At 37.1% G+C, this 22,327-nt stretch overlaps 1 pseudogene; it reads left to right on the forward strand.

Moving 5' to 3' along the window:
• The first annotated feature begins 5,950 nt into the window (after nucleotides 1-5,950).
• Nucleotides 5,951-11,910, forward strand: LOC122235141 (annotated as a pseudogene).
• Nucleotides 11,911-22,327: the final 10,417 nt, after the last annotated feature.

Raw genomic sequence — 22,327 nt, forward strand, 5'->3', positions numbered from 1 at the left:
TTGATCATATGTCCGTAATATTTTTTTTCTTTGCTGTAAGCTTCCTGAAGAGAACAAATGTGTACTCTGTAGGTCTAATGTATTTGTGTCTTAATGAGGTTGATTTTATATCCCCGAGAATCTAAGCCTTTACTGCTTTTCATTAGTAGCCTTTACATTATTCCCAGTGACCAGCACTGTCAGTCACAGCAATTTATAAAATCATATGATGAGACTAGTTGTTAGGCATTAACTGAAGTTTAATTCCTCTCTCCCAAACATTGATCTTTGCTTCCTTATTTGTTAGATATGTGCTTAGAATGAAGGATGTTTATTACTGTACAAAGGGCATAATTTCCATGGAGGGTATGAAAATGAAGCACATGCAATAAAGACAACAGTATGAAAACCAACATTCCATGTTGTCTGAGTTGTGATTATTCTGGAATAGTTTGTTATAATTTCAGATCTTCGAATCCCTGTCTCTAGTGATTCTGAACATTGGTATAACAAACCTAAAAGTGCCTCTAAAATTATATGAGGGGGTCATTTAAAGTTGACACTTTAGAGAAATTTTTATTTAGCATTTTGTGTGTGTGGGAGTGGGGCAGTGAAAGGGAGGCCTCTTGAGTTTAAAGTTTCTCATCCATGCAACTTTTTGTCCAGTTAAACATAATTCTTGACATTAAAGCATGATTTTTGAAAATTGAACCATTTATTAAACTCACATTTTTACAACTATTTTTGTAACTGATCTTCCTGTTTTTCAAAACTCTATGTTTATATTGAAGTATTTTAAAGCAAGATGTAGACATTTTAACATTTACCTCTAAATACTTCTTAAAAATAACATGGGTCCTGCATAGCCAAAGTATTATCAAAACTAACATAATAATTTTTTATAATGAGATATAATTGACATGTAACATTAATTTCAGGTGTACAACATAATGATTCAATATATGTGTATATTGTGAAATGATCACCACAGTAAGTCTAGTTAATATCTGTCACCACACATAATTACAAAACATTTATTTCTTGTGGTGAGAACTTTTAAGATGTGCTCTTTCAGCAGCATTCAAATATACAATGCAGTGTTATTAACTGTAGTCACCACTGATTATTACATCCCCAGGATTTATTTATTTTGTAACTGGAAGATTGTACCTTTTTATCTTCACCCTTCTTCTGCAAACCATCAATCTGTTCTCTGTATATAAAGTTTGTTGGTTTTTTTGATGCCACATATAAGTGAGATCATGGTGTATCTATCTTTCTCTGGCTTGTTTCACTTAGCATAATAACTTTTAGGTCCATCCGTTTTGTTGGAAATGGCAGGATTTCCTTTTTTTATAGCTGAATAATATTCCAATGTTTGTATGTAAATATATTTTCCACACTTTCTTTAGCAGTTCATTTATTGATAGCACTTAGGTTCTTTCTGTGTCTTAGTTATTATAAATAATGCTGAGCGTGGGGGTGAATATATCTCTTCGAGTTACTGTTTTTGTTTCCTTTGGATGCATACCCAGAAGTGGAATTGCTGGATCATATGGTAGTTCTATTTTTAATTTTTTGTGGTGCCTCCATTCTGTTTTCCAGACTGGCTGCACCAGTTTGCATTTCCACCAACAATGCATGAGGGTTCCTTTTTGTCCGCATTCTTCCAACACTTGTTATCTCTTGTCTTCTTAATTATAGCCATTTTAACAGGTGGGAGGTGGTATCTCATTGTGGTTTTGATTTGCATTTCCCTCATGATCAGTAATGTTGAACATCTTTTCATGTTCATTCTGTTGGTCATCTGGATGTCTTCTTTGGAAAAATTTCTATTCAGATCCTCTGCCCCTCTGTTGAGTTATATGAGTTTATGTTTTTAGGATATTAACCCTTACCAGATATGTGATTTGCAAGTATTTTCTCTCATTCCATGGGTTGCCTTTTCATTTTGATGATGGGTTCCTGTGCTCTGGGAAAACTTTTTGTAGTTCCAATTGTTTATTTTTCTTTGGTTGCCCTTATCTGAAATGATCCAAAAAATATTGCTAAGACAAATGTCTAAGAGTTTACTGCCTATATTTTCTTTTAGGAGTTTTATGATTTCAGGTGTTACATTTAGGGTCTTTAATCCATTTTTTATTTATTTTTGTGTACAGTGTAAGAGAGCATTTCAGTTTCATTCTTTTGCATGTAGCTGTCCAGTTTTCCCAGCACTATTTATTGAAGAGATTGCCCTTTCCCTACTGTATATTCATGCCTCCTTTGTCATAGATTAATTGACCACATAAGCATGAGTTTATTTCTGGGCCCTCTGTTCTGTTTCATTGATCTCTGCATCTGTTTCTGTGCCAGTACCATAATGATTTGATTACTATAGTTTTGTAGTATAGTTTGAAATTTGGGACTATGATATGATACCTCTAGCTTTGTTCTTTTTTCTAAAGTTTGCTTTGGTTTTTGTTTTGTGTGGGGTGTGTGTGGGGGGGTGGGGGTGGGTGTGGGTGGGTAGATGGTTCCATACAAATTTTAGGATTATTTGTTCCAATTCTGTGAAAAATACCTTAGGTGTTTTGATAGGGATCGTATTCAAGCTCTAGATTGCTTTGGCCAATATGGACATTTTAGCAATAATAATTCTTCCAATCCATGAGCATGGTATAGCTTTCCATTGATTTATGTTGTCTTCAGTTTCTTTCATGAATGTCTTATAGTTTTCAGTGTACAGGTCTTTCACATCCTTGGCTAAGTTAATTCCTAGTTTTTGTTTTTTTTTTATGCAATTGTAAATGGGATTGTTACTTAATTTCCCTTGCTGCTGCTAGTTTGTTATTAGTATATAGAAATGCAACAGATTTCTGTATATTAATTTTGTTTCCTACAACTTTACTAAGTCATTGATTAGTTCTAATAGCATTTTGGTGGAGTTTTTAGAGTTTTCTGTACATACTATCATGTCATCTGGAAGTAGTGACAGTTTTGTTTCTTCCTTACCAATTTGAATACATTTTATTTCTTTTTGTTGTTTGATTGTTCTGGCTGGGACTTCCAGTAATATGTTGGATAAAACTGGTGAGAGTGGACATCTTTGTCTTGTTCCTGATTTTAGAGGAAAAGCTTTCAGCTTTTCACCACTTAATATCTTGTTAGCTGTGGGTTTATCGCATATGACTTTTATTGTGTTGAGGTATATTTCCTTGTAACCGCTTTGTTGAGAATCTTGTGTCTTCAATTTTGAACTTCTTTATTAGCTCTATTAGGTTTTAGGTGTAAATTATTTAGGGTTTTCTATACATAAAATCATGCCATCTGCAAATAGAAATAGTTATACTCTTTTCCAACCTGGATGTCTTCCCTTTCTTTTTCTTGCCTAATTGCTCTATCATTATCTTTTGCAGTCATAATTTCTGTCAAGTCCAACTTCCTAAATCCTTTTTTCTTTTTTTTTAATAAAATTTTATTTTGCAGATCTAAATTCCCTCATGAGAAGTTTACAGTTTATAGTCATGGTCAGGTTTTGTATCAGTTATTTCTAGAAATAACATTCATTGTGTATTGGGTAAAAGAGTGATCGTTGTATTTATATCTTAACTAATCCAAGTGGGGTGTATTCTTGGATTACTTTATCATCTGGAATTGGTCTCTGTGATTTTGTTCCTTTAGTTCCTCATCATTCTAATGAGCAGTGTGTATTAACCAGCCATGTACTTGGTAGAGCAAACAAACTGTGGAGATCAAATTGTTCTAGAGAGCCCAAACAGTGAGATCAACCAACTCTTCATTAGTAGTAATTTGTCTGAGGAACCAGACTGCATTTTGTCATTGTGTTTCTGTCAATTCTTGCAAATTCTATTTTTACTTTTTAAATTTAAGTTAGTTAACATACTGTGTAATAATAATTTCAGGAATAGAATTTAGTGATTCATCACTTACATATCACAGCCAGGGCTCATTCCAACAAGTTTCTTTCTTAATGTCCCTCACCCGTTTGGCCCTTCCCCTGATCCAACACCCTACCAACTACCCTCAATTTGTTCTCTGTATTTAAGAGTCTCTTATAGTTTTTTCCTCTCTCTGTTTTATATTACTTTTGCTTCCCTTCCCTTATGTTCATCTAATATTATTTGTCTTTCTCTATTTTGCTTAGGATAATACACTCTAGTTCCATCCATGTTGTTGCAAATGGCAAGATTTCATTCTTTTTGATCAGTGAGTAATATTCCATTGTGCATATATATCACATTTTTATCCATTCATCAGTTGATGGACATTTGGACTCTCCATACTTTGGCTAATGTCAATAGTGCTGCTATAATTGGGGTGCATGTGCCCCTTTGAAACAGCACTCCTGTATCCTTTGGATAAAGATGTAGTAGTGTAATTGCTGGGTTGTAGGGTAGTTCTATTTTTAATTTTGGGGGAACTTACATACTGTTTTCCAGAGTGGTTGCACCAGTTTACATTCCCACCAACAATGCAAAAGAGATCCTCTTTCTCCACATCCTCACCAACATCTATTGTTGCCTGAGTTGTTAATTTTAGCCATTCTGACAGGTGTGAAGTGGCATCTCATTGTGGTTTTGATTTGCATTTCCCTGATGATGAGTGATGCTGAGTATTTTTCATGTGTCTGTTAGCCACTGGATGTCTTTGGGAAATTGTCTGTTCATGTCTTTTGCCACTTCTTCACTGGATTATTTGTTTTTTTTGGGTGTTGAGTTTGATAAATTCTTTATAGATTTTGGATACCAACCCTTTATCTGATATGCCGTTTGCAAATATTTTCTCCCATTCCATCAGTTGCCTTTTAGTTTTGCTGATTGTTTCCTTTGCTCTGCAGAAGCTTTTTATGTTGATGGGGTCCCAACAGTTCATTTTTGCTTTTGTTTCCCTTGCCTCTGGAAACATGGCAAGTAAGAAGTTGCTGCGGCTGAGGCTCAAAGAGGTGGTTGCCTGTTTTCTCTGGGATTTGGATGGATTCCTGTCTTACGGTTAGGTGTTTCATCCATTTTGAGTTTATTTTTTTGTATATGGTGTAAGAAAATGGTCCAAGTAAATTCTTCGCCATGTGGTTGTCCCGTTTTCCCAGCACCATGTGCTGCAGAGACTGTCTTTATTCCATTGGATATTCTTTCCTGCTTCATCAAAGATTAGTTGGCCATACATTTGTGGGTGTATTTCTAGGTTCTCTGTTCCGTTCCATTGATCTGAGTGTCTGTTTTTTATGCCAGTACCATACTGTCTTGATGATTATAGCTTTGTAATAACAGCTTGGAGTCCAGAATTGTGATGCCTCCAGCATTGGTTTTATTTTTCAAGATTGCTTTGGCTATTCGGGGTCTTTTCTGGTTCCATACAAGTTTTAGGATTGTTTGCTCTAGCTCTGTGAAGAATGCTGGTGTTATTTGATAGGGATTGCATTGAATATGTAGATTGCTTTGGGTAGTTTCGCCATTTTAACAATATTTTTTCTTCCTATCCAGGAGCATGGGGTGTGTTTCCATTTTTTTGTGTCTTCTTCAATTTCTTTCATAAACTCTCTGTAGTTTTCAGTGTATAGATTTTTTTACCTCTTAGGTTAGATTTATTCCTAGGTATTTTATGGTTTTTGGTGCAATTGTAAATGGGATCCATTCCTTGATTTCTCTTTCTGTTGCTTCATTATTGGTGTATAAAATGCAACCAATTTCTGTACATTGATTTTATATCCCATAACTGCTGAATTCATGGATCAGTTCTAGCAGTTTTTGGGTGGAATCTTTTGGGTTCTCCACATACAGTATCATGTTGTCTGTGAAGAGTGAAAGTTTGATTTCCTCCTTGTGGATGTGGATGCCTTCTATTTTTTTGTGTTGTCTGATTGCTGAGGCTGGGACTTCCAATACAATGTTGAATAACAGTGGTGAAAGTGGATATCCTTGTTGTGTTCCGGGACCTTATGGGGAAAGCTCTCAGTTTTTCCCTATTGAGGATGACATTAGCGGTGGGTCTATATTCATATAAGGCTTCTAAGATCTTGAGGTATGATCCTTCTATCCCTACTTTCTTGAGGGTTTTTACCAAGAAAAGATGCTGTATTTGGCAAATGCTTTGTCTACATTTATTAAGAGGTTTATGTGGTTCTTACCCTTTCTTTTATTAATACGATGTATCACATTGATTAATTTGCAGAGACTGAGCCAGCCCTGCATCCCAGGTATAAATCACACTTGGTTGTGGTGAATAATTCTTTTAATGTATTGTTGGATTTGGTTGGTGAGTATCTTGTTGAGGATTTTTACATCCATGTTCATCAGGGAAATTGGTCTGTACTTCTCCTTTTTAGTGGGGTCTTTGTTTTTGGAATCAAGGTAATGCCTTGTAGAATGAGTTTGGAAGTTTTCCTTCCATTTTCATTTTTTTGGAACAGTTTCAAAAGAATAGGTGTTAATTCTTTTTTATATGTTGGGTAGAATTCCTCTGGAAAGCCCTGGACTCTTGGTTGTTGAGAGATTTTTGATTACTGATTCAACTTTACTGGTTAAGGGGTGTTCAAATTTTCTATTTCTTCCTGTTTCAGTTTTGGTAGTTTATATGTTTCTAGGAATTTGTCAATTTCTTCCAGATTGCCCAATTTGTTATATACTTGCTCATAATATTCTCTTATTGTTTGTTTCTGGGGTGTTGGTTGTGATCTCTCCTCCTTCATTTATGATTTTATTTGGTCCTTTCCTTTTTCTTTTTGATCAATCTGTTTAGAGGTTTATCTGTTTTGTTAATTCTTTCAAAGAACCAGCTCCTGGTTTCATTGTTTTGGTCTACTCCTGTTTTTTTGTTTTTGTTTTTTTTTAATTTCAATATCATTGATTTCTGCTCTAATCTTTATTGTTTTCCCATCTTCTGCTGGTTTTGGGTTTTATTTGCTGTTCTTTTTCCATTTGTTTTAGGCGTAAGGTTAGATTGTGTGTCTGGGACCTTTCTTCCTTCTTTAGGATGCCCTGGATTGCTATATACTTCCCTCTTATGACTGCCTTTGTTGCATCCCAGAGGTTTGGGTCTGTTGTGTTTTCATTTTCATTGGCTTCCGTGTACTTTTTAATTTTCTTTTTACTTTCTTGGTTAACCCATTTTTTCTTTAGTAGAATGTTCTTTAATCTCCAAGTATTCATGGTCTTTCCAAATTTTTTCTTGTGGTTGATTTCAAGTTTCATAGCATTGTGATCTGAATATATGCAAGGTATGCTCTTGATCTTTCTGTGCTTGTTGAGTACTGATTTGTGACCTACTATGTGATCTGTTCTGGAGAATGTTCCATGTGCGGTTGAAAAGAATGTATTCTGCTTTAGGATGACATGTTCTGAATATATCTGTTAAGTACATCTGGTCCAGTGTATCATTCAAAGTCATTGTTTCCTTGTTGATTTTCTGTTTAGATGATCTGTCCATTGTCGTAAGTGGGGTGTTGAAGTCCCCCACTTTTATGGTATTAATATCGGTGAGTTTCTTTCTGTTGTTATTAATTGACTTATACATTTGGTGTTCCACGTTGGGGGCATAAAGGTTTACAATTGTTAGATCTTGGTGGATAGACCCCTTAATTGTAATATAATGCCCTTCTTCATTTCTTGTTACAGTTTTAATTTTAAAATCTATTTTGTCTCTTGTAAGTGTGGCTACTCCAGCTTTCTTCTGATGACTGTTAGCATGACAGATGATTTTCTGTCCCCTTACTTTCTATCTGTCTGTGTCTTTAGGTCAAAATGAGACTCTTACAAATGGCATATAGATGGGTCTTGTTTTCTTATCCATTCTGGTACCCTGTGTCTTTTGATTGGAGTGTTTTGTCCATTCACATTTCGAGTGAGTACTGAAATTGATGAATTTATTGCCTTTGTATTGCCTGTTGAATTGTTTCTGGTGATGTTCTCTGGTCCTTTCTAGTCTATGTTGCTTTTGGTCTTTTTTTTTTTTTTTGGCTTTTCTCCACTCAAAATTTCTTGCAGGGCTGGTTTAGTGGTCACAAACTCCTTTAGTTTTTGTTTGGGAAACTCTTTATCTCTCCTATTTTGAATGACAGCCTTGCTGGATAAAGAATTCTTGGATGCATATTTTTCCAAATCAGCACGTTGAATATATCCTGCTACTCCTTTCTGGCCTGCCAAGTTTCTGTGAATAGGTCTGCTGTGAATGTGGTCTGTCTTCCCTTACAGGTTAAGGACTTTTTTTTCCTTTGCTGTTTTCATAACCTTTCCTTGTCTGTGTATTTTGTGAATTGACTATGCTATGCCATGGTGGTGGTTTTTTTGTTTTTGTTTTTTTTTTTAAATCTAATGGAGTTTTCTGTGCCTCTTGAATTTTGATGTCTGGGTCCTTCCCCAGATTAGGAAAGTGTTCTGCTATAATTTGCTCACATAAACCTTCTGCCCCTTTTTCTCTCTCTTCGTCTTCTGGGACTCCTATGATTTGGATGTTATTCCTTTTTAATAAGTCACTGAGTTTTCTGAGTCTTCTATTGTGATCTTTTGCCTTTGTTTACCTCTTTATTTTTATGTTTCATTATTCTCCATAATTTTATCTTGTATATCACTGATTTGCTGCTCTGCTTCATCCATCCTTGCTGTCGTGGCATCCATTTGTGATTGCATCTTGGTTATAGCATTTTTAATTTTGTTCTGACTAGATTTTATTTCTTTTATCTGCACAGAAAGGAATTCTGTGCTGTTTTCAACCCTAGCTAGTATTTCTATTTTTGTGGTTCTAAATTCTAGTTCAGACAGCTTGCTTATATCTGTGTTGATTAAGCCCTTGGCTGTCATTTGTTCCTGTTCTTTCTTTTGGGACAAATTCCTTTGTTTTATCATTTTGGAGGAAGAATAAAATTAATAAAGTAAAAGATGAAAATTAAAAATTAAAAACAAAACAAAAAGTCAAATGAAGGAAGGTAGATCCTAGATGTGCTTTGGTTTTTGAAGGAAGCTTGAAAGAACAGAGGAAAAAGGGGAGAGAAAGAAAAAAAAGATAAGGAAACATTAAAAAATTTTTTAAACTTATATAATAAAATAAAAAAATGAAATAGAATAATTTAAAAAATAAAGTAAAAAAATAAAAATAAAAACAAATTTTCTCTTTCTGTATCCAAGAATGAGGAAGAAAGGAAAGAAAGAAGAAAAAAAAAAAAACAAACAAGCAAAAACAGAAGCAAAGAAAATGAATAAATAAATGAACCAGCAAACAGAATTAAACCCGAATGAAGTTACATCCAGTTTCCCCTCCACCTGAAACTATGAAGCCTTCTATAGTCTGTACACTAAGGAGGTGGAGTGACTTTGGTTGTCTTCTTAGGGGATATGGTTGGAGGGTGCAGTTGGGTGGAGCTTGGTGTAAGGGCTCCATTCTCCACTAGGTGGCTCTGCTTAGCTTACTGGGGTGGATCAGTGGGGTGCACATGCACATGCGCGGGAGAGGTGGAAATGGCCTCATCCAGCTCTAGGGAGCAGGAAATTTGCGCTCTCACTGACCTGTGATCAAGCACCTCTCCTTTGTCTCAGGCCTCCCTCTACTCCTGCCTCTACTTTGTCTGTATCCAAGCTGTCTTCCTGCCAATGGTTTTGGGGAACAGAATTCTTGTTCAGTCCCCTGTGAATGTTTTCACTCTTCCTCTCTCTCTCTACTTTTTGGGGGAGTGCTTTTCTTGCATGATCCCGATGCACCACACTCTCCCTCTTTCTCTGTTCTCTCTCTGCACTAACAGTTCCCTACCCTCCACAACTTTTCTCTCCCTCAGTTCACCTCTCCACACCATGTACCTGCCAAGTTCTGTGGCTCAAGTTTTGCAGTTTGTTGTGTTAATCCTCAGATCAATTTCCTAGGTGTTCAAAATGGTTTGGTGTTGATTTAGCTGTGTTTCAGGAATGTGACAGGCTCGGGGTCTCCTGCTGCTCTGCCATCTTAACTCCCTCCCTCAGTTCTCACAAATTCTTAACTCTTTTCTTAGGTCTCACTCCTCAGGATCCTTAATCCAGTGAGAAATCAAGTTGCTGAAAAATGAACTTATACTTCTCTGGGGTGATGGAGTGAAGAAGTAGTCATTCCTGGACAGAATTTTCCCCTGCTTTTACTCTGGTCCCTATTAAGTATACATTGATTTCATAATATGGAAGTTAAACATTAAGCTGTAAATGATCTGGACTAGTCTTATTTTCCATTATCTAAGTAGTTATTGCAACCCCAGGATAAATTTCCATATTTAAGTAATCTCTACACCCAATGTGGGCTTAAAGTCATGCCTCCAAGATCAAGAGTTGCATGCTTTTCAGACTGAGCCAGGTACCCTAAATGTACATATTTAGATTGGAGAATGATGCCTTAGGCACAGGATACCTGCCACTGGCTAAGAGGGTGAGAAGGTTGAGGCGTATCAGATTCTTCTCCCAGAGGTGCCCGCAGAAGAAAAGTATTAGCCACGTCATCTTTGATCAGAAGGATGATCAGTGCAGCAAAAGTCCCAGCGCCATTGGTCCCTACAGTGAAGCTCTTTTAGTCTACAGGACCATTTATATTTAGGACAGCTAGGCATGGGACCTTCAATTGGAGCTTTCCAGGAGGGGTGGTAGAAGAAGCTAAACAAGTTCTTGCAAACACGGGTGAAATTCTGAAATTTGCAGGCTGTAACTCTACTAATGAGTTAAAAATCAACTGTTTTGCTGGCTGATAAATGACTTCGATATCATTATTTCAGGAGTAGGTTTCCTGCTAGGTTTGCCTACCAGGTTGTTGCGTTGCCCAAAGGAGGTGGTGTTGAGATTGATGTAGTAGCTCTCCAAGGACTTCTCACAACAGCATGACTATAAGTAGGCCCGGTGTTAGTCTGGAAGTTTTATAAGCTTGTAAAATTAGTAATTTACTTTTTATAATTGATGTTGGAAAGTATTGTTTTGGTTAAGATATCTGAAATTTTTATGGAAATACTATATAATAGGGCAGTTGAATGTGAATTGAAGATTAGATGATGAACCTAGTTACTATCACCAATTTTACACATTGGTATTGCTGAATGTAGGTAAGAAGATACTCATTACATAGTTACTCAAGTAAATAAAAGTAAGAGGGTTTAACATGTAGGAAAGAGGAGCTGCTCTTCCTGAGAAATAATAAAGAGCACACCTAATTCGATTATATATAATTGTATATTCAGTATAGCTCTGTGAATTAATAAAACAAGATTCATCTCTGAAAAAAATATAGTAGACACTTTTACATGAAGCAGTATATTACAGTGGTTAAGGGCAGGGACCCTAGAGCCAGACTACCTGAACTTAAATCCTATTGTAGCCTCGGGCAAATTACTTAAGCTATCTGCCCTGTTTCCTCTGTGAAATATTTCCTCTGTTTTATCTGTAAAATGGGGATATTTCTAGTACCTATCTTATAAAGTTGTTGAAAGGATTAACGTGTATAAAGCACTTAGAATAATGCCTGGCATATAGCAATGATGATGAAGAAGGAGGAGGAGGGAGAAGAAATAGATGCCTTCTCAGGAATGGAACATTATTCCTCAATAAAAAGAAATGAGCTATCAAGCCATAAAAAGACATGGAGGAACCTTAAATGTATGTTGTTAAGTCAAAGAAGTCAGTTTGAAAAGACTACATACTGTATGATTGCAACTATACGATATCTGGAAGAGACAAAGAGTAAAAAGATTAGTGGTTGCCAGGAGCCTGGGGAGTGGTGGGGAGGTAGGGGAGGGATGAATAGGTGAAGCACAGGACATTGTTAGGGCAGCACGCTACAGTAATGCTGGATACATGCGTTATGCATTTGTCATAACCCATGGAATGTTCACACACAGTGAACCCTAACGTAAACTAAAGACTCTAGTTAATGATATTGGTTCGTCAGGTGTACCACACTAGTGCAAGGTGCTAATTAGGGAAAGTATACCACAGAGCAGAGGGAACATATGGGTATTCTCTATACATAAAAAAAAATTCTCTAAATTTATTTTTAAATTTATTTTTATTGTTAAAAAAGATTGGAGAAAAAAATGCTTATTAGATAGAAACATGAAAAGCAATAATTTTAAGAAAGCATCTTTGGGGTTTTTGCTGAATGTGCATAACATAGTGAGTTTAAAGACTGGTATGGCTGGAACTTTGCAGGTAAATTAAACAGTGATAGAGATGTGATCTTTTTTTCTGTGTATTTTAATTTTTATATGAATGGAGTGAATTTTCTGAGTCACAGAGTGGAGCATATCTGCATTTTGGCCATCCTGGCGACTCCTAGGCAGAGAGCCAGTCAAGTTGGCGTAATCTGAGGCAACAGGGATGAGAGGTCCGCCTCCCACTTCCCAAGTTCGTGTCACCAACTGGTCCAAGTCAGAAGCCCAAGTAAAAACTGGCCTTTGTTGGCAGGATGCAAAGGAAGAGGATGAGGTTACTGCTAAAACTGGATTCTGGAATTGGGAAATGGCAAGCTAAAATTTCAGCTAAATGAAATATGAATAAGGTAGTGTTTTATAATATTCCGTTATTGTAACAGGCTGGGCAATTATGAGAAAACAGTATTATCCTGAGTAAAGAATGACTTGGCAGTGCTCAGGATAAAAGATTACTTACAAAAGTCCTCTCTGTTTCTTCTGTTCTGTTGGCAAAAGTAATGGCTGAAAACGACCAGACTGACTTGAAAATAAGCAGGCTCAGCAGCACAGCCATTTGGGGAAATGCATCAGGGCTGACGCAAGGCTCAGAAAGAAAGGATCTTGACATAACCCATTTTCATGTATTACTTTCCAGAAAAGCTTTCTCTGCTATTTATAGGCACATGTGTTATCTTGGCCCTCTGGGAGCAAAAACTTGTATATTTGACCAGAAGAGTTTTGCTAGTAGGCAGTTTCCTAAGAGACATAGGACATTTGTTTATTTGTTTTACTTTTGGCTTAGCTACATAAAAGCTGAAATTTTGCAAAAGCAGACCAGAGTTGTTTAGTATCAGGCAATTTGTAGATGTCAAAATGTGTGGAGTGTCTTGATGCAATTGTCTGTCATTATGTAACACGATAGAAATGAGGGCAGCCCACAGGGTTGAGTGCTGCATCCAGCGCTCAAGGGAAGGGAATCTGGATTGGGTGAAGTGAATGTGTGGAAAAGAAAACAAAATGTCCTGCAAAGAGACTAATTAGGAGCCAAATGCATGTTCTCAGATCATCCAGGTGTTTTTCCTTTTTGCCTCTTCTGAAGGATTTACTTTTTATATCATGTTGGAAAGACATAAGTGAAACCTAGATACTTCTGAAGCTCTTTCTTTTCCTCCCTGGCTCTTAACAATGTAGGTTACTTGACTCACTTCCTGTCTCCTTCTGAGTTTGCAGGCAGAAGATCTGTGGTGATAGAGCCAGTCTGGCTATGCGTGTTGGGAAAGGGATGCTCAGAAATCGAGAAGGGAGCCTTGTCTACTCCTTTTACTGAAATACTACTAATGCATGTGGCACCCATGTTCCAAAGAAACTATAGATGGTGTTTTCTCAATTGATCCTGGCAGTTTTAAAAATAAGACCCAGTATAAACAGACACTGATCTTTTGATGAGCAAACAAGAATGTAAAGAATTCTGGAGGGAAATAAAAGTTGTTTACTGTTAGGATATTGATTGAGAAAACTAAATGCCACTAGGGCTCTGATTGAATTTCTAGTATTTCTAGTATTGAATTTGAACAACTGTTTTCTCTAGGGCCCCAAGTTATTATTTTATCACTTTTGGCACATTATTTTGTTATGTTTCAATATGGACTTGTCCATGGTCTTTATATGTACAGGCTGTTTTTTTAAATATATAAAAATCATTTAATCAAGTGTGATAAAATAATAATTACAGTAAATTTAATTGCTGGATACCTCAATTTGGTAAGCTGAATAGAGATATAGATTAATATGAAGTTTTAAATATGGCATCTGTAAAAATTCAAAATCAAGGAAGACATGTTAGAGTCACTCTCTTGTTTCAGGTGCTTTAAATAGCCTTATATGACTTCAAGGCTTGTTTTTAGTTTTGGTAATTTCTGGCTTTTGTGGCAGGAAAAAATACCTCTGAGAGAAGAAACAGAAAGAGAAGGGAGAAAAAAGAGGGTGTAGGAGCTAAATTTCGATCTCTCTTTGGCCAGAGTTGGCAATTTTCTATTATAGAACAATATTTAAGTTTTCGCAGGATTCACTGAAGGCATTGCTAGACAACAAACAACTACTGCAGATATATTATAGCTTTAATCTGGTTTATTAAGCTTCTCTCTAGACAATCCATTTTTCTTAATCAGAAGACCAGTATTCTCATATTTGCTATTATGTTGAAGCTGTTCTGTTTGTTTAGAAATTTCACACAGGGCATATTTTTTCGTATGATATTATTTAACACAAGTTATATTGTTGTACCTGTGACTGCAAACATGACCCTTTTTATTTTTAGTGTATTTGTCAGTTTAACAATACTCTGCTTGTTCTCTTTTGAAATCCCAATTTCATAACTCAGAAGCCCAGACCCTGGGTGCACCTTCAAGGCTATCAACACTGGATCCCTTTTTGGAAACTCGGAAATCAGAATTAGCAGTTTTATCACTGAGAACCTCCTGTTAGAATGTGCCTATTAGTCCTAGATTGGATCAGCAATGGATAGTATATAGGAGAGGGCCCTTTATACACTTTGGCCTAGGCTGGTATTTTTGTCTCTAGCCTTGTCCTCTACTGTAAGCAGGTTCCCCAGGATGTACACTCTGAGATGGAGCCTTTTTGTGCATTAGGTTTATTGAGAAGTGTTTTTAGAATCAATACCTGTGGGAGTAGAGTGGTCTTGGCAGAGGAAGAACCCGAGTTGTGCTACAGTTACAACAAAGGCCTCATCTGCTCCTTGAGGGGGTGCTCTGGGGCTGGGGTGACCATTCAGAGTTGTCCTAATTTGGGGCAAGAGGAGTGGGCCTTACATCCTTGTGCTGATAGTCATGGTCCAGGCTGCCCCAGGAACAGAGCATGAGGCTCTGTGGGTAGGAAAGGCAAACCCATCGACAGAATACGTCTATTACAGACAAGGTTAAACCACCCTTCTCCAGGATGGAGAGGGTCCAATAGACTCAACTTGCCCTAATGTGTCTGGTTGATTGTCTCAGGGATGGTGTTGTATCGGGCTCAGTGTGGGTTGCTGTCACTGGCAGGTTGGACACTCACTCAGAAGCAGCAGTTGACAGACTGGTCTTGGTGACCTCCACTCCTTACCACCACCGATTCTCTTCATGTACCTATTGTGCCAGCCCTGAGGTGGCAATGAGAGACTAGCTGATGCCAGCTGGTTGAGTCATTCTGTCTACTTTGTGTTTGCTCTGTTGTGGTGGATGTTCTCTGGTGGGCATCAACCTCTGATTCAGTGATCTTCACCCACTTTGTACTCATTCCATAAGTGCATCCACATGTCTCTTCCTCTGACCTCCCAATTGTTTTCCTGCCAGGCTCTTCCTCAACCAGCTGAAGGTTTTGTCACCTACCATGAGTCCATGTGTATTCTGACTTTAGGCTTCCTCCTTCCTCACAAAGTGGGTGGTGAGGGGTGGTGCCCAAGGCTGTATCCATGAGAAGGATGTCATTCCCTGCTGCCTCTCAGGGCTGCCGCACATAGGGCTGTGATGTGGCAGCAGTCTCTTCTGGGCTTTGTATTGATATACTAAACTGATCAACATGAAAAGGAGGCTTTGTTTCTCCTTAGTAAGATGGTCTCAAATACCCCTTGGCCCCAATGTGGCTACAGGTGTGAGCTGAAGAAGAGGCATTGATGCCACAATGGGGATGACATGATGTTCAGGTCACTCGCTTGTGAAGTTCACATATTCTCTCTAGTCCTGCTCATGCCTGATCCCTTAGTACCATTTCCTTTTATAGTGGATTGCTGATGGCTCCACTTGGCCTCATGACTTGGTTGGTCTGACAAAGCCAGCTCATCATAGGCAGTTTTGGCTGTCTGGTCAGCTGATTGGCTATGATCAGACACTCCATCTCTGACAGGGCCAGTAGTATGCCAAGAGCTGTCTTTCAAAAGACATAATTGTCTGCCATAAAAGGGAAGGCTTTGCTTTAGAACCTTAGCAGTATAATCTCTTGTATGGTTTTGCCACAAATACCACAGGTGTCTTTTTTTTTTAATACCACAAATACCTCCAATAGCATAGAGTTTCTTGAGTTGTATAGCATGCCTGGCAGGGCCACTGCACCACAATATTGAGCTGAGAGGCAGTCACAGCAAAGGCCCCAGCCAATCCCGTGGGAGCTCTGGAGTGGGGAGGCTCCTCAGAGTTGTTACAAATCAAGTCAAGGGGACTAGGTCCTTAGATTTCTGCACTGACCAGCCATTGCATGTGGGCTGCCTTCAGAAAGGGGGCATAATATCAGGTAAGGTGATTCACATTAGCTGTGGCTAATCCCCAGAGCGAGTCTCTTCTGAAAGTCGTCAGCTGCCTCTTGTACTCTCCTTTCCCCTCTCCATTTATTATTATTATTTCTTCATTGCCATTATTTATAACATTTATATTATTCTTTAATCACAGTTGCCATGATTGTTTCAATCTTTGTCCTATACATGCCACTTTTTTTTTTTATATATATAATAATTTATGCTCTTATGTTTGATTGGCTGACATTTATCCTTTGGTAATTTTTAAAGATAAACTTATGGGAGGTAGGAGGCTGAGGCTTTTCAATCTTTTGCCTTAGTCCTTGAAAGACAGTTTGGTTGTATTTAAGGTTCTTGAGTTGTTCTTTCTTTGAGCTAATTTAGACATTACTGTCCTCTAGCATTGACCCAGGCTGTGGAGAAACTTAGAGTCAGCCTAATCTGCCCGCTGATGCCTCCACTTACAAGTGACAATTTTTTTTTTTTTTTTTTTTTTTGAGAGAGAGAGGGCACAAATGAGTGAGGGGCAGAGAGAAAGAGAATGAGAAGGAGAGAGTGAGAGAGACTGAGAGAGAAAGAAGAGGGGCTCAACCGAAGTGGGGCACAAGCTCATCCGATGTGGGACTTGAACTCACGAACCGTGAGATCATGACCTGAGCTGAAGTTAGATGCTTAACCAACTTAGCCACCCAGGCACCCATAAGTGACAAACTTTTTATCTGGATGTACAAATATTTTTTGGAATATGCCTTGGTGTTAAATGTTTTGTGTGAATTTTTCCTGGGACAGATGGATCTTTTTCAACCTATAGATTCATATCTTCTTTTATTTCTGTAAAACTTTCTTGAATTATATCTTTAAATATTTAGTCTGTCCTATTGTTTTTGTTTTCATCTGCATAAATTGGGCCTCCCTTGCCATCCTTCCACAGCAGTTACTTTCTCTCTGATCCTCTTAACATTCTTTATTTCTATTTCCATTTCCCTGCTTTTCTAATTCTTTCCTTCTATGTCTCTTACTGTTTTTTTGACAATATCCTTGTGTTGCTTCCAATTTTGCCTTTTTCTTTTATGATTTTTTTCTTTTAATTTTCTGAGATCTGCCAGCCTATTTAAGAAACAGAAAAACGTCTTCTCTTGTCAAATATTTCCCGTGCACTTGTATTTCTGCTCTTTAGTGGCTTTAATCTCCTGAATCATATTGACAATTGCTTTAAAAAGATGACAAAGTTCATGATGAAATACTTGTTCAAAATTTTCATTTGTTATGAAGAAGGATGCACACTATAAGTGAGCATAAACATTAAAAGAATGGTAAAAAGGCATATAATTTTGGGGGGCACCTCGCTGGCTCAGTCAGAGGAGTGTGCGACTTGATCGTGGAGTTGAGTTTGAACCCCACATTGAGTGTAGAGATAACTAAAAAAAATAAACTTAAAAGAGCATATGATTTCTTATCTAATGGGGGAGAAATGGAATAATAAAAAATCCCAAAGAAGGCAAGAAGTAAGGGAAAAGGAATATAGAAGAGGTAACATAGTAGCTTGTTAAGATGGTTGATCTGAACTTAAATGTATCAGTAATTATGGTAAATGTAAATGGCAAGATGTTTTAATAAAAGACAAATATTGTCAGAGTGGAAACAAAATACCTAATTATACGACATCTAACATGATGTACAGCTAAAACGTAAAGATACAAATTTCTGTTTATAAAAAGATGGGAAAACAGGGACCATATTTACCCTCCCTCCTGAAACAACTGAAAATTCAGTCAAAATATATGAAGTCATGGTCCTGCAGCATATAACATCAGCCAATGGAGACAGGAAACAAATGAATGAAACTCTCTGATTACCCCAGTTTACTGCCTGGAGAAAGTTTCCTAAGATACAGGGATTGGGGGAAGCCAGGAAGAGCCCAGCAGTCTCCCTGATATGAGCTAGGAATCTGAGGAAGCCGAGTTGGCTATATTTTGCAGGGCAGAGTACTGGGAAAGAGGGAGCCACACAGAAAGAGACTACATTTACAGAGCCTCTCCTTTTAGTATTTAGCTCAGTACAGATCAGCCTGTGTGTAAGAGAAAAGCACCTGAGGCTGAGGAAAGAGAACTACCGGAAAAGGATTAGAGGGAACAATCATAGGACTTGTAACAGTGCCTCATAAGCAAAGTGGAATACCTCACACTTCACAAAGTAGCAGATACTCAGAATGGCCTTGTCTCAGTAATGAGGCTAACTTAACCCTAGACCTACATGCTGTTATGGTCCTAACTCAAGCAAGACCTAAAGGGATCAAATTGTTTCTAAGAAATTAAACTGTGTCTTATAACAAAGCACAAAATGTTAATAGGAATACAAAAATGCCTAGCACTCAACGATCACACTGTCTGGCATCTGGTCAAAAATTGTCCAGCATTCAAAGAAGAAGAACACAATCCATAATTAGGAAAAAAAAAAAAGTCAATCCAATCAATCATTCAGTTAAAACTGATCCAGAAATAGTATAGATGATAGAATGAGCAAAGAACATTAAAATAGTTATTATAACTGTATTTGGTATTTTTAAGAATCTAGAGGAAAGACTGAACATGTTAAGTAGAGACATGAAAGATATAAAAGACTCAAACTGAACTTTTAGAAATAAAAACCATAATGTCTGAGATGAAAAATAAGATTGGCAGGATTAGTAATTAATAGGAATCAATCCGGGGTGACTGGGTGGCTCAGTCAGTTAAGTGCCTGTCTTAAGCCAAGGTCATGATCACATGGTTTGTGAGTTCAAGCACCACATCCGGCTCTCTGTTGTCAGCCAGAGCCTGCTTTGGATCTTCTGTATGGCCCTCTCTCTGCCCCTCCCCTGCTCACATTCTCTCTGTCTCTCAAAAATAAACAGAAAAAAAAAAAAAAGGAATCAATCCTAATCAAGTAGGATTAATAACAGATTACATTGCAGAATAAGAGAGAAGTGAATTTAGAGACCTAGCAATAGAAAGTGTTCAAAAAGAAACACAGGGAGGAAAAGACCGTGGGGGTGAGGGGTGGGGGATGGGGAAGGGGACTCTCTGAGGAGCCAGGGTGTGGGAGGAAATAATGACTGAATATCTTCCAATATTTGGTGTGATGACAACTATAAACCCACACATTCAAAAATATCAATAAACTCCAAGCATAAGAAACATGAAGAAACTACATTAAGTCTAATCATTTGCTTAAAACCAGTGACATAGGTACCTTAAGAGCAGCAGAAAAAAGGTTCATCGTGTGCAGAGAAACAATAATATGGATGACAGTGTATTTCTTACAGTTCTTATACTCTAGTTATGCAAGCTACAATGCAGTGGAGCAACAGCTTTGAAGTACTGGCAAGGGGAAATAAACCTAAAATTCTTTGCCCATTGAAAATGTCTTTGGAAAACAAAGGTGATATAAGAACAATTTTAAGTATATTGAATTTAAAAGAATTAGTCACCAGAAGACATGCACTATAAGAAATATCAAAGGAAATGTTTAAAGCAGAGGAAAAGTAATACCAGAAGGAATATGGATCTGTAAAAGGAATGAAGAACACTAAAAAATTATATATATATAGATACAAATACACAATTTTTCTTAATTAAATCTTAAAAAGATATACTATATAAATCAATAAGAATATTGATATATTGTAGGGTTTATAGTATATGTAGAAGTAAAATGTATGGTAATAGCACAAAGTCTTGGAGGAGAGAAATAGTATTACACTGTTATAATGTTGATATCATTTGAAGGTAGGTTGTGATAAGTTAAATATGTATACTGTGTATCTTAATGCAACTACTAAAATAACATGACAGAGTTACAGCTAATAAGCCAATAAAATGTATAAAATGGAATAATAAAAAATCACCAAATCCAAAAAATGGCAGGAAAGAGGAGAAGGGGAAAAGAGAAGATATTAGACAAATAGAAAGCAAATAGTAAGATCTTAGATTTATACTCAATGATATTAATTATATAAATCATATCAGTTAAATGTAAATGCTATACATACCTCAATTAAAAGGCAGAGCTTATCAGATTGGATTAAAAAAACTAGACCCAAAAATATGTTGTGTACAGGAATTCAAATTTTATTTTATTTTTATATATTTATTTATTTTTGAGAGAGAGGCAGAGAGAGCACACGAGCAGGGGAGGAGCAGAAAGAGAGGGAGACATGGGGCACCTGGGTGGCTCAATTAGTTGAGTGTCTGACTTCGCTCAGGTCATGATCTCACCATTCATGAGTTTGAGCCCTATGTCTGGCTCTGTGCTGATAACTAAGAGCCTGGGGCCTGCTTTGGATTCTGTGTATTCCTTTCTCTCTGCCCCTCCCCTGCTTGTGCTCTCTCTCTCTCAAAAGAAACATAAAAAAAAATAAAAGAGAGGGGGACATAGGATGTGAAGTGGGCTCTGTGTTTACGGCAGACAGCCCGATGCGGGGGTCGAACTCATGAACCACAAGATCATGACCTGAACTATAGTCGGATGTTTAACCAACCAAGCCACCCAACCAGTTCTTGTGCCCCAAGAATTCTAATTTTAATAAAAAGACCTGGGGAACCTGGGTGGCTTAGTTGGTTAAGCCTCTGGCTCTTTATTTTGGCTCAGGTCATGATCTTGAGGATCGTGAGACTGAGCCCTGCTTTGGGCTCTGTACTAACAGCGTGGAGGCTGCTTGGGATTCTCTCTCTCCCTCTGTACCTGCCACCCCCCCACCCGACCTCTTGCACTCTCTCTTTCTCTCAAAAATAAATAAATAAAAAAAGAGACTCAAATAGGTTAAAAGTAAAAGAAAGGAAAAAAATATACCATGAAAACTCTAATGAAAAGAAATCTGGAGTAGCTATATTGTCAGGCAAAATTGATTTCACAGGGAAGAATATTATGAAGGATAAAGAAGGTCATTTAATAATTATAAAATTAACAATTTCTCATAGAGACATAATGATCTTATACATTTCTTTACCAAATAATACAGCTTCAAAAATGAAGGAAAAACTGATAGAACTTCAAGGAGAATTAGACAAATCACAAATATAGTCAGCAATTTCAACAATTGGATAGGATAAGAAGACAGAAAATAAGAACATAGAAGTCTCAAACACTATCAAACAACTTGACCTAATTGACATTTATAGAATACTTAACACAGAATATACATTTTCACATGGAATACTTATCAAACTATATTTTAAGTCACAAAACAATAAAATGGTTCAAATCATGCATCCATTCTTGATACAAACCTCAACAAAGTATGGCTAGAGTATGGCTCAACATCATCCTCAATATAATCCTCAATGTGGAAAAACTGAGAGCTTTTAAGATTATAAACCAGACAGGGATGTCCACTCTCACCATTGTTATTTAACATAGTACTTTAAGTTCTAACCTTAGAAATCAGACAATAAAAAGAAATAAAAGGCATCCAAATCAACAATAAAAGTCAAACTTTTATTATTTGCAGACAACATGATACTCTATGTAGAAACCCTGAAAAATTCCACCAAAAAATTTGCTAGAATTAATACATGAATTCAGCAAAGTCACAGGATATAAAATCAACATGCAGAAATCTGTTGCATTTGTATACACCAAAAACAAAGCAGTAGAAAAAGAAATCAAGGAATTGATCCCATTTGTAATTGCACCAAGAAAACAATGATACCTGGGAATAAAGATAACAAAAGAAGTAAAAGATCTATACTCTAGAAACTATAGAACACTTATGAAAGAAATTGAAGAGGACACAAAGAAGTGCAAAAGCATCCCATACTCATGGATTGCAAGAACAAATATTGTTAAAATGTCTATACTTAACCAAAGCAATCTACACATTTAATGCAATCCCTATCAAAATAACATCAGCATTTTTCACAGAGCTAGAACAAATAATCCTAAAATTGTGGAACCACAAAAGACCC

Source organism: Panthera tigris, chromosome F2 (genome assembly GCF_018350195.1).
Source record: "Panthera tigris isolate Pti1 chromosome F2, P.tigris_Pti1_mat1.1, whole genome shotgun sequence".
Taxonomy (NCBI): Eukaryota; Metazoa; Chordata; class Mammalia; order Carnivora; family Felidae; genus Panthera; species Panthera tigris.